The sequence below is a fragment of the Anas platyrhynchos genome, chromosome 11 (assembly GCF_047663525.1).
Source record: "Anas platyrhynchos isolate ZD024472 breed Pekin duck chromosome 11, IASCAAS_PekinDuck_T2T, whole genome shotgun sequence".
Classification (NCBI taxonomy): domain Eukaryota; kingdom Metazoa; phylum Chordata; class Aves; order Anseriformes; family Anatidae; genus Anas; species Anas platyrhynchos.
The window spans coordinates 8,821,316-8,833,858 of NC_092597.1; the positions used below are offsets into that span (position 1 = coordinate 8,821,316).

Sequence of the window (12,543 nt, forward strand, 5' to 3'; positions counted from 1 at the left end):
GAAAGACCCCAAACAGCTTTGCCTGGAGAGCAGACAAAGCCTGCTGGGGCATAACACTTGACTGTTCTAAACAAGCACATCTTAATTACCCTTAAGCAGGCCCTTCTGCTCCCATTGCGTCATGCTGCCATGGCAGCAGTTAATGCTAGCACAGCGCCATGCGAGCGGGGACTGTCACAGCTCCAGAATCATTGCTGCTGCTTAAACGAAGGGTACGGTATGGGTGTTACATTTGCCTCTCTTCAGTCCATCAGTAATTCCCCTGTTCTCACAAGCTTTCTAAATATATCTGCTAATGATTCTTCCATCTCATTTGCTCCTTCTTTTAGAAATACAGGCTGCATCCCATCTGGTCCTGGAGTTTTGGCAGCCTCTGCACATTTTAATTCCTTCAACTCTTTCTTGGCATGAATCTTATTTCCTTCAGTATTTCTTCTTCCTCCTTGGGAAATTAATCTCTGCTTCTGACATCTGCCTCACTTCCTTTGTAAGCACGGAAGGAACTATATTATTATTATTACTACTATTATTATTATTAGGATATCTCTTATCTGTCTTTCAGTAAAGTTCTCAGTTCAGTCACTATAAGTTTGCAACCTCCTTTAATGTTTGCTTTTTGTTTATAAATTAGAAATGTCACAATATTTACCTTTGCTTCTTAAGTAACTTTCCTTCCAGTAATTTTTCCACATTTTAGATATATTAATTCCTTTCCTGTTCTTAATTTTACCGCACATAGCTTCTCACTGTGCAGTCATAAGGAAAGAATTAACTACTAAATTTTAACTCTAAAACCCTAAAAGTCCATTATAACTGAGTCTTTTTGGCACGACTATGATTAAATGCATTTCAGAAGATGAATAAGAAGTGCTTGTTTTAGCCGTATCAACACAAGAAAATTTGGGTTATTTCATAGACTAGATACAGGTGTGGAAATGTTAAAGGCTAAAAAATGAATACTGGAAAGCTGGTTAAGGGAAAAAACAGTAGTCTTTTGGTTTATTTTGATCCCTTTTCAGGTGATGTGTTCGGCCATCAGCCCAGAGTGTTCATTAATAGTGTTGCCATATTTGTTCTTACAGAGCAGTGGAATTGAAAAAATCTGTCTGTTGACATATTCATGTTTCCATTTCAGTTGAAGATGAATTGGGAGAATGCATTAGCTGGCATTTTTAATGAAAATTCAGCCCATCAGAGTAGTTCAGTGGCTTTATTCTGTTTGCGGAGACCTGTAGTTTAGAGCACTGCAGCACAGTGACCCCAGCATATACGTGGTTTTGAGTATACTTCTACATGCAGAGGCAAATGTATCCGGTTACTGCTTGCCCCCATCTCCCTCTCTCCTCCCCCCAACTTGTTTTGCCATATGATTTCCAAAAAAAAAAAAGCTCTAATATCTACTACTACAATTAAATAGATATATATAAAGATAAGCTATATGCTCATTTTGCATTTTTTCTGTAATCTGTATAGTTTTATCAGCATTTTTATGTATCTAGGGTTTTGCTTTTTAATAAATGAGTGACAGGTATCAGGAGTCAGTAGGAAAATGTCCTTGCTTTCCCATGTAGTACTGGAAAAGCTGGATACACAGGAAAGGTGTAATAGCCTTTCCTCCTCCTCTTGTTGTTCCCCGTACCCTGATCAATTTCCACGTAGACGCGGACAGAATGGAGGAGCAGAAACTTTCTCATGTGGAGAGGTAGAGAAATAAATATCTGTAAATGTGTGTATTTCTATGTACACATACACAGACGCTCCCGTAGAGATACACAAGCATGTCTAGAGCGCGTGATACTATCGGGACGGTGAGGGAGGGGAGAGGAAGACTGAATTGTTGTTAATAGGGCCCAGTGAGAAACTGCGGAGCACCGCTGCCAGTACAAACAGTTGTCCTGTAATCACTGCTGGAGCTGCTTCTCTCCATTAGGGCCTGGAGAGCTGAGGATGTTGCTTAGAGCTTACCTTGGCAAGGTGAGAAAAACCCCTGTGTTGAGCAGGGCCCGCCTAGGGTCTGGAGAACAGAAGCAGTCCTTGCCAGAGAGAAGTGAGAAATGATCCTGTACCCACTGCAAGCCAGGCAGGAAAGGGAGCCAGGGAGGGAGAGCCAGCGATGCGGTGCTGCTCCTCAGTTCTTCTGTGTGCAAATTGTCTGGTTGAACAGCCCTTCCGTCCTGGGCAGCAGCGATGAATTGGACTGTTCTCCACAACTGGTGAATGGAAATAGGTTGGTCATATCGTGCCCCAAGGCATTCACCAAGGTTGTTCACAGTAACGCTTCAGGCTTGTTTCTGCTCTCACCAGGGAGAGGGTGGGCAATGGTTTGAATGAAATTTTGGGGCTGGTTTGAATGGACTGCTTGAGTAAGAATCACAGCAGCATTTTCTTCCATCAGTTTATGCAATAATAATGTAAAAAATTCAATTTGTGATAGTAACCTAGGAACAGAAAACTACTTTGGTGTTTGTTTCATCCATGCATATAAAGGCAAAACTAGTGTTGTTCATCCTCTAATTTGGATAAATGGAATAAAGCAATGTTTCTATGGTATCACTGGAGCTGTTTAGCTGGGCAGCATGGAAGGTATTTGTGAAACTGTGGAGTTACAACAAGGTTTCTTGTTTTCCATTTGAAGCACAGCAGTTAGAATTAATTACTTGTGGAGATTGGTAATCAAAACCATTTTACACTTATTCTTTCATTCTTGGGGCATTTAAATAAAGACTGATTTTTAAGGACTGTTTATCAGGATAGTTTTAGTGCTGGAAAGCAGTAAGAGAACAAAATAGAAAGTAAGAAGTGGAAAAAAATAACACACAACAGAACATGTGAAAATATTAATGTGTTGAAATATATACATGCAAAAGTACCTGTCTTTTTTCAGAATCATGTAGTATTTTAATGCTAAAGTAGTGTTGGAAGCAAATACCTATTTGCATTTTAATTCAGAAGTTTTTATCTGGTGTACTAGTGTATGTTCTTTTTGGCGTATGCTTAAACTAATGGTCAGATCTTGTAATGTTGAATAGTCACATGTACACAACAGATGACCAATATACTTAAATTTTTTATTAATTGATGAGACATTTTCAGGCATAAATAGGCATTTCTCAGGGAAATGTTTGACATAATTTTGAACACGTACTCCCAAAACTATATTCCTCCTTTCTTCCTTTCCTCCTTCCCTAGTCCCTCTTTTATTCTAACTCCCACATTCTTTCCCTGAAATTTTCATTTATTCCTTCTTTGGAAGTCGTCTTATTGGGAAGAGAATGAAGTCATGAAGTCATGCATTTAAAATATGAAGTAGCTGAGCAACATCTATAGATAAAATCTCAAACAAATACAGAATTCTTACCGAAGGCACTATGTGCATTTTCCAATTAGAATCAGTTTGGATTGCTACTTGACAGGTTTTAGGGTGTGTTTAGTTTGTGGGTTGGAATTAGATGCCTAGATCCTGGAGGCGTTATGCTCCTGTGCTAAGTCAGAAGTTGGTGGGTTGTCCCAGATGCCACCTTTTTGATTACAGGTTTTTCCTTGGGTACACTAGTTGACTTCTGAGTCTCCTTAAAACACAGATGGCAGTAAAAAAAATAAATAAAATAAAATAAAATGGATTCTGGGATTTGGGACAGATTTTGCCCCCTTCCTTGTGTGCTGTTAAAGTTTTTGGGGCTTTTGGGGCAGAGCTACAACCAAAACTGATAACATGGCCTCAGTGCAGCATTAGCAAGTGTGGCCTTACTGCACCAAAGTTAGTATAAAGCTGACAAACCAGTGAGTATATCAGTGGTTTCTGTGGTGTTCAGTGCAGTGCCTTTGGGTTCTTGTTCTAAATTTGGGTGGAAAATGGTAGTGTTGTGCCACAGAACACCCCCCACCTCATCCCACCCCCCACCCCCAAAAAAATAAATAAATAAAAACACCACAAAGGACTCAGAAAAATAGTTGGAAGAGAATAAGGCAATATGAATATTAAATCTATCTTGATATCCTCACTTTTTCAAAGACATCAGTTTGCAAGACTCTCGAGTTGGTTGAACCTTGGTCCATGTCACCGAACAGTAGTTTCCTTCCAGAATAAACCACAGGTTTTGCTTCCAAGGTTGCATCTTTTATAAAGGCAGAGAATTGCTGCACTGATGTAGTGGGGTCATCTACTGAATCCTTCGTACTATATAGACAAATGCAGGGAAAACATCTGCACTTAGAGAGGGCACCAAGACTGTGAGGCTTGTTTTGTGCCTGAATAATGGTAGAGTGAACTTTGCAGTCTAGCTTCTTGTCTTGAAAATAGGCTTCTCAGCCAGAAACTAGTGTCTGTGGTTATTTGGCTGTATGAGTTCTTATGGCAGTTCATTGCATTGTAATAGTGAAGCTGCTTAAGAGATACTTATTATCATTAAAAGCCTTTAAAGCTGAAAGTTTAGTTGAAGATTAAAATGTTGCTTTGTACATTAGAAAAAAACTCAAGTGCATATCTACCAAGTTTTGGAGTGAGTCTTTTACAATAATGAAGAAAGAACAAGAACATGTCCTTGAAAATCTATTTAACGTTGCTTTCTGTATATGTACTTCAGGTTTTTTCTTGCTTGGGTGTCTTAGCCTCTTAAAATGAAAGAAATATAATTCAGAAGAAAAGTGAATATGTAAAATGCTTTGACAGTACTCAACGCCCCCAGTCCTGATACAAATTTAATCACATTTATTGCTGTGGAAACATTATTTCTTTATACAACATTTGTTTTATTATATATGTATTTAATATATACTTGGCAATTTTAACAAATTAGATTTTTTTTTGATCATTTGAGATTTGTTTCAAATAGATCCCTGTGAAAACTTCGTAATCTGCATGGAGAGTTTACACCACAAAGGATTGGGATTTAAGAATTTAAGTCATGAGATGTTCCTGAAGGTTTTGCTGCTGAATAGCACAATTCCCTGGAAGGAACAGATACGAGGTATAAATGCAAGCTGCTAAATTGTCTCAATTTCTTTTCTCTGATGCCTCAGAAAACATTCATTCTTTTTATCGCCCGTGTGTGGATATGAGGTGCTCCTACGCATATCAAGCTTTTTAATTTACTGCGAATCTGGAATACCTATCTGTAGAGCTCAGATTGGTGCTGTGATTTTATTTGTTGATTATGAGGGGGAGAGAGCCAAGCTATTTAAGGTTACTCTGATAAATAATGTGCTGATTGTTATCTGGCATCCAGAGTCTTCCCTTCAAATACTCTAAGGCTTTTAAGATGCATGTTTGTTTGTTTGTTTACGAAGTCTGAAGTCCTTCTATAAATGCCTGTTCTTTTAGCCCTTGAACTGAATTTTCAGTTTATGTAACTTTGTTTGTTTGTTTGATGAAATCCTGTGAGGCTGCTTTGAAAAATTACATGGCAGTACCAAACTGCTATCCATAAATACTACACAGCTAGTATTTGCTCATGAATGAGGTGTCTGATAAAAAAACAAGAGTTGGCTTTTTGTCTTAAGCTGTCATTCCAAGCCAAAATAAAAAGGCCAGCAGTGGAAAAACAGTAAGTAAAGTAGAAAGTTGGAATATATGTGTTGGGGAATGAAAGACTAAAATTTTCTTCATGTGCATTATATAATTTCCATTTATATTACTTTACTGGATTAGGAATATTCTTGCTGGCAAATCTAAACCGGTAAGAAAAAGACGAAGATAAATCTTGAGTGATTACACCTAATTGAATTGAGTTATCTGTGGAAGTTTGAGGGGTACCTTGAACTATTATGCTCTGGTCCTGGGAAGTACCTGGCATATCTGTGAGCATTTGTTCATGTCTTGTTGTCCTGAAAGATTCCTAAATCCTTCAGTTGACCAAAGGAGGAGTCAGGTGTTTGAAGAAAAGATGTAATAGTCAAGTTTTACTACCATGTAATAGAACATAGACTGATACTAGAACAGAAGGATTTTAAGTACTGTGTTCTTGATAAAGAAAAACAGAGAAAATATGCTCTGAAGTAGCCAAAGTACTTGTTCAGGCATTTCATGATTTAAGCCTCACTGAAGTTAATAGGGAAACTGTCATATCTGCAGTTGGCTTTAACCAGTGGCTGTGGCAGAAGGACGTTAGCCCTCATTACTGGAAAATCCTGGTAAGGGGACGATCACGGATCACCTATTTCAGGGCACAAGAACTTTGATCAAACAAATGTTTCATTGTTGGGGCTTATGGTCTACTAAAAGGCTCTGTGTACCAGTGCATGCACGAAGTGCGGCAGTGAGGACTTGGAGACATAAGGAACATTTCCTTTTTGTCTCCTGCATGTCAGGCTGATACAAAAATACCTAAGAAGAAAGTTGAAAGAAGTCTCTGCTCCTCAGTTGGCTCACTCCACAAAATGTCTTGGAGTCTGGTACTTACCCAGAGGTTTGTATGAAGGAAAGGGAATCTTTAGTATGCAGCCTCACCTTTATTTCCTTACCTCCACCTTTCTGTTCATCTTTAAAATCATCCTCCATCCTTCCCAATAATCCCCAGTTCTATTTTCTCATGCCACCCAGTCTTGTTTACTACCTTCACTTGCTGCTGTCTTAAAACATGGGTCCACCTCTCATTCATCCCTTAATCTCCTCTCGCCTTATGGCAGGAGCTTATATTTAACTTTTTTCTTTTTTTTTTTTTTTAAATGATTTGGTAACTTTCTGAAATCTTTCTTCTTCTCAGCCTTATTTCTTTCCCCATGCTGGAATGCATCTTTGTCAAAGGCACTTTGTGGCAACATTCCCTTTTTTCTCTGTACACTTCTAGCCTACATTGCACTGTTACCCTTGTGTCTTCATCCCTTCTTTTTCAAGCACTGTGTTTCTTGTTTTAGGAGACGTCTTTGGGGGCAGCAGTGCCCACTGGTCCCCATACTTCTTTGGAGCTCTGCTTGGTAAATTCCTCTGCCAGGAAGCTAAGAAAAAAGAATGTGCTTATTATATTAGCGTTTTCATGTAATGTGCTTTGTCAGGCAATTTGATCAATTCTGGAAGATCATAATGTTTAGGGATTTGAATGGATATAATTTAAGTACTTTGAATGGAAATAGCTTTATCTTCACAAAAATTTGTACCGAAGGAAGTGACTGAATTAAAAAAGCAGATTTAGACAATTATCATTTTCTTAGTTTTGGAAGCTGTTGGTGTAGGAAGTTCTTGAAGGTTTACGTTGTAAGTGCTGATTAAAATTTTAACCTGTTGCCTATCATAGTGAACTCAAACAATAACTACTGAGAAGGCTTACTTATGATGAGGCTTAAAATTTCCCAGGTAAAACAGTTTTCCTTGACCTCTTAATTTTTTGTAGATTGGCCTGTAATACTGAAGCCTATAGAGAGATCTGAGGTTTTTGTGAATTATGTTCTATATGTTTTGCTTTTTGATGTATAGTGATATTGGGGATATTCTTATTGCAAAGTAACGCGTATTTTACTATTTCATCCCAGCTCTGTCTAGTCTTTCCCTTACAGAAATTTATCTAAGTGGTATGCAGTTAAGGAATAGCATCTCTAGCTAGCTGTTAGCTTCTGAGCTTAACAGGAGTAGGTTTTTGTCACTCCCCTGAAATACCACGTGGCACAGGTAGAGTGTTCTGGAAATGAAAATGTTCTTGTATAGATTGCCTCAAAATTGTGAAGGATACTTCAAAGAAAGCAGGTTTAAAAATAAAACAATTGTAACTGAAAACACACACCAATGGTATAGAAAGATGATCAAAAATTAAAACATTACTAAGTAATAGCTATTAATATTTTGGGGTAGGCATGCAAAATATCTGTGTGTCTGACCTTTCCAACCTGCCTCTTTCTAATTATGCTGCTGTCAGGAGGGGCTGCTTGCGTAGCCTTCTGATGCCCGTCCTTGTCAGCAAGGCAGCGTGAGCTTTTATTTCTTCAGGGTATTCTGCTACAGATGTTATGGAAGGTTAATTTACACGGTGCAGCATTTCTCTGGGACTTGCATTTGTTCTGGAGGTGAATTGCTGCAGCAATGTGACACTTGCAAAAGTAATGTACTGTATATATGGAGGAACCCATTAATGCAGTTGCTATGGAAGCAGAAATTCACTCATGTAGATTTTCTGTAAAATTACTAGAGTACTAACACATTCTTTTTAATCTATTAATTTCAGATTACGGATCTAGCTGGCTCTTTCATTTAAATACATATTGTTTTCTTATATACAAAACTGATTTAGAAAAAAATCTTCTTTTACTAACCTAACCATGTTCTGACATTGTCATGGAAATTTTTTGAGAAAATAGTATCCTATTAAGTAATTTTAATGTATGATATTTTTTCTTCCTCAGTGAATATGTTGAAAGGAAAATTAAACTTAGGTATCTCTGAAATAGTTTTTAAGTTTTAATTCTGGCTGATATGGTCAAAAGTCTATTCAAGAAGCAGTTCTGTTTGAAGTGGTTTTGATCACAGTGGAATAAACACTGCTTTTTCTGGCTGACTGTAGAGCTGCAGGAGTCAGTTTTGAAGAATTTCAAATTTACAGCTATTTTGAGTGGCATTAAAATAGGTTAGTGCTGTTCACTTTCTTCTGCTTTCAAAATATTATTTTAAGTTAGATTTTGTGTGTACGGATATTTTTATTTAGGGAAGCACTGGTGTATAGATGTAATTACATAATGTATATGTTATAGTTTGTTATTTTATGTTTACATGATCTTAGGTATTTGTATCTTCACTGGAAGCCCCTAAATTTAGGAGAATTTGTAGCAAGATAGAAATCTTAAAGAGAATTTGAAGAAACCAGTTTTATCACGTACGTGTCAGTGGGGAGGGCAAAGGGATGTGTTTGTCACTCGTTGAACAGACAGGCACAATCAAGCACCTTATAGGCTCAAGGTTTTTAGCAAACACAGAATCTGTCCATTTCAGGAATCTTTGGTGCATAGGTCTTGAAAGCAAAAAGTAACGCTTTTAGTATGAATTCGCATAAAGCGGCATTACTGACGTTGCCTGATGTGTGTTCATCCACCCCCACGGCCAGTGGGATGTCCAAGCAGTGTGGATAAGGCTCCTGCTTGCAAAGTATCCTGTCACAGTGCTGCTGTAAAATGCTGTTACTTTTTGCTTTGTTAGAAGTTTCTCAGCAGTTGCTGCAGTCAGCACCTTGGCAAGGAACGGACACGTGGAAGCAAATCCCCCAAACCCGCATGTTAACTCCTGTTGCTGCTCACTGAGGTGGGGAAGGTGCGAGAACAAGAGAGGAGTAGACTGTTGTGGGGGTACAAAAAGGTTGTGACAGAGGCCAAAAAGTGTTCTAGATAACGGCTGAGGGCACTGGGCCTGCTCAGCCTGGAGAAGAGGAGGCTGAGGGGGGACCTCATCACGGTCTACAGCTTCCTCGCGAGGGGGAGTAGAGAGGCAGGTGACCTGTTCTCTGTTATCACCAGTGACAGGACCCATGGTAACGGTGTCAAGCTGAGGCAGGGGAGGTTTAGGCTGGACATCAGGAAGAGGTTCTTCACCGAGAGGGTGGTTGCACACTGGAACAGGCTCCCAGGGACGTAGTCACTGCACCAAACCTGTCTGAATTTAAGAAGAGATTGGACTGTGCACTTAGGCACATGGACTAAACTTTTGGGCAGACCTGTGCGGTGCCAGGAGTTGGACTCGATGATCCTTATGGGTCCCTTCCAACTTGTGAGATTCTCTGATTCTATAACAAAAATGAATTACTAAAGATATACACGCAAGTGTTTGTTGCACTCCTGGAAATGATAGGGAGGTGAAATAACCAGCAGAGCAACAAGTAAAATTATTCGTTTGAACTAAGTTTTCATTTTCAAATACAGCTGGAGGTTATCCAGTGCTTTATTCTCCATACACAGCTCAAGTACGTGAGCTGGAAGATTCTGGGTAGTAGCGTTGGTTTTATGCAGTAGAGGAAAAATGTCTTGGTTCCCAAGCTTCCTAGAATTACACTCTATTCCTGCTAGCACACTTCAGAAAGGTGTGGATGTTAAAAATGTTATTTAGAATCAGAACAGCAAATAATAACTTTGACCAATTTCTATTTAATTAATATTTGTGAGCTGATAGTACTAGAGCTTTATTACTAATTCAGGAACAAGTGTTGAACTTGTCAAAAAAATATGTATTTTTTTATATATATATATATATAAATAAACTGAAAGTTGTAAGTTGGTACTGCTGTAATTACAGCATCACAGAAGTAACAAACACATAGTGTTATATGTACAATATTAGCACATTTTTGGATCCCAGGGTTCTTGAAGAGTTTGGAAAGCAAATACCAAATCCCTATGTTTATTATTGTCATTTACTACACAGCGACACAAGAGGAAACTAAGCTACATGTTCTGGTCTGTAAGCAGATTCTGTTCTTCATGATGCAAATACTGCTGGAAACTCACAGTGCCCCTTTCTGCCATGGACTGTGCTCTTGTCAACAGCTTTCAGGTGATTATTTTGAAGATGAATGCACTGGCTCTTGGTTGAACCTGAATGCCACTCTAGCAATAAGTAAAACTGAGTAGAAGAGGGGCAGACTTTTTTTTTTTTTGTAAAGACGGTAGCAGTTGTTATAACCTCAAATAGCATATTTTTTTTGATCTAATCGTATACGTTATTTTCATTCCACATAAAATAAAACTGTAGAAAAATATAGAAATGATACTGGCAGGCAACTAGTAATAAATTAATTAAACTAAAAGTCTACATGGATGAAAAGAAGTCAATAGAACCTTAACATGGTTGATTAAAATAGTGTATTCTGAATTTAATTTTCAAGTCTTCATCTGAAGTATTTAGCTTTGAAATTACAAACAGTTGCATGTCGTTTAATGTTTATAACATGGTTTCAGCTTTCTCTTAAAAAGTCAAATGGCCTCATTAGACCCAGTCAAATGAGTTTTATCTGGAGGAAAGTAATTTGATTTAGTAATGACTGGAATTGAATGGTTATATATGTTTCAGGATAAAGCAATATAATTTATGGTTCTTAACATAAAAGCATTAAATCTTTACCATGATGCTGTGCTGCAGAGCAGGGCATATTTCTGCCTGTTATATGGACTGTTGCTTTAGAGCTATAGAGAATGTTTTTGTTCAAACCTTTATTTTAATTTGGGCAAAGGACACGGAATGCTCAATTAAACAGATCTGAAATGCCAACACTTTTTCATTATCAGTCTCTTCTTGGCAAGTGTTGAGAAATAATTTTGAAAATGATATAATTGAATCATGAAACAAAAGAATCTATTATGAAGGAAATAATGGAAAGCTCAATTTTGCTTCTCCCTGTGCACTTGCAAACCATTAGACAACAGCATCAGTGTGATTGCCATTTCTGTGCGGTAAGTTTTCAACATGGTTTCATTTTAGAATGATGTCGCTTATGTATTTAATTACATAAATTGTAATTAAATCAAGCTTGAGTTTTATCTTCTGACATTCTTGTGCTGTATACCTCACAGCTGACTAAATTGTAAGGCTAGAAGGGATCAGTAAAATCGTATGATATGACCTTTTAAAATAGCAGCCCAAAGAACCTCGATCATGAGCAGCAAGACTACTTTCAAAGTCATGGCAGGTAGTTGAAAATATTTCCAGAAATGCCATCTGGTGTTGCCTTTGTGATGGACGTTCCACCATGCTGATATAGCATGTAATATTCTGATAGTTAAGGAGTCTTAATAAAAATCAAGACTTCAATCTGAATTTGCCTAATTCTGGCTTCCCACCATCATTAACTGACAATGCTTCTTTCTACTTAATTTGAGATGCACTCTGATTTTGCTCGTGGCAGGACCAATAAGCTTTTACAGACAGGTTTTCTTGGAAAATAAACTCTAGTTCTATTATAGAAGGTAACTATTAGAGAGGGAAGGATTAAAGATTTTTTATATGCTTCTCAGAATCTGAAGGTATCTTTATGGGGAGTCCCTGCTAGTTTGCTTGCCTCAGTGATTTTCCAAGGGGCAGCGTGCCGCTCCCTTCCTCTGTCACATCCCCAGTATGTGTCCTTCCATGCTCCGCGCCCTGGCTTCTGCTGCTTGCTCCACACCAAGACTCTCCTGCCCACGTCTTGCAGCCTCAGGAATCCTCCCTGCCGTGAGTAAGCCCAGTTGCTTCTTTGGAGGAAGCTCATCTGTCCCTTCTTCCAGGCTCCACGAAGGTGCAGTTTCTTAATGCACATAGGCACTTCTTCGTGTCCATTGCACCGTGGAGAATGGAAGAGACACTGCCCATCACAGTCTTTTTCAGTCTTTGGATTCTGTGAACCAAGAGATGGTTTTAAATACAATTTTTATCTTAAAGATCTAATTATATTAATATAATAACAAAATTCAACTACTACTGCTTGATTTAATGTGAAGTAATCCCCTACTGAAACTCCATGTTGGTAGGTTTTTGAGATTTTGCTAAGCCTTCAGAGGGACCATTCGCAGAGAGTACATAGACCATTATCTGTTACTCAGTGTAACATACCTTAAAAATACATGATACTTATTGTTAGGGAAATGATTATTTAGGGAAATAGG

At 38.2% G+C, this 12,543-nt stretch overlaps 1 protein-coding gene across 9 annotated transcripts in view; it reads left to right on the top strand.

The window, feature by feature from the left end:
* Positions 1-12,543, top strand: part of ENTREP2 (endosomal transmembrane epsin interactor 2) — a 136,914-nt gene that overhangs the window by 56,579 nt on the left and 67,792 nt on the right. Inside the window, exon 1 of one of the 9 annotated variants that reach the window (XM_072043394.1) lies at positions 163-212. The exons of the other annotated variants lie outside the window; for them this stretch is intronic. The gene's annotated coding sequence lies outside the window, so the exon portion shown is untranslated. Of the gene's footprint in view, positions 1-162; positions 213-12,543 lie in introns of those variants that run through there. 9 annotated transcript variants of the gene reach the window in all.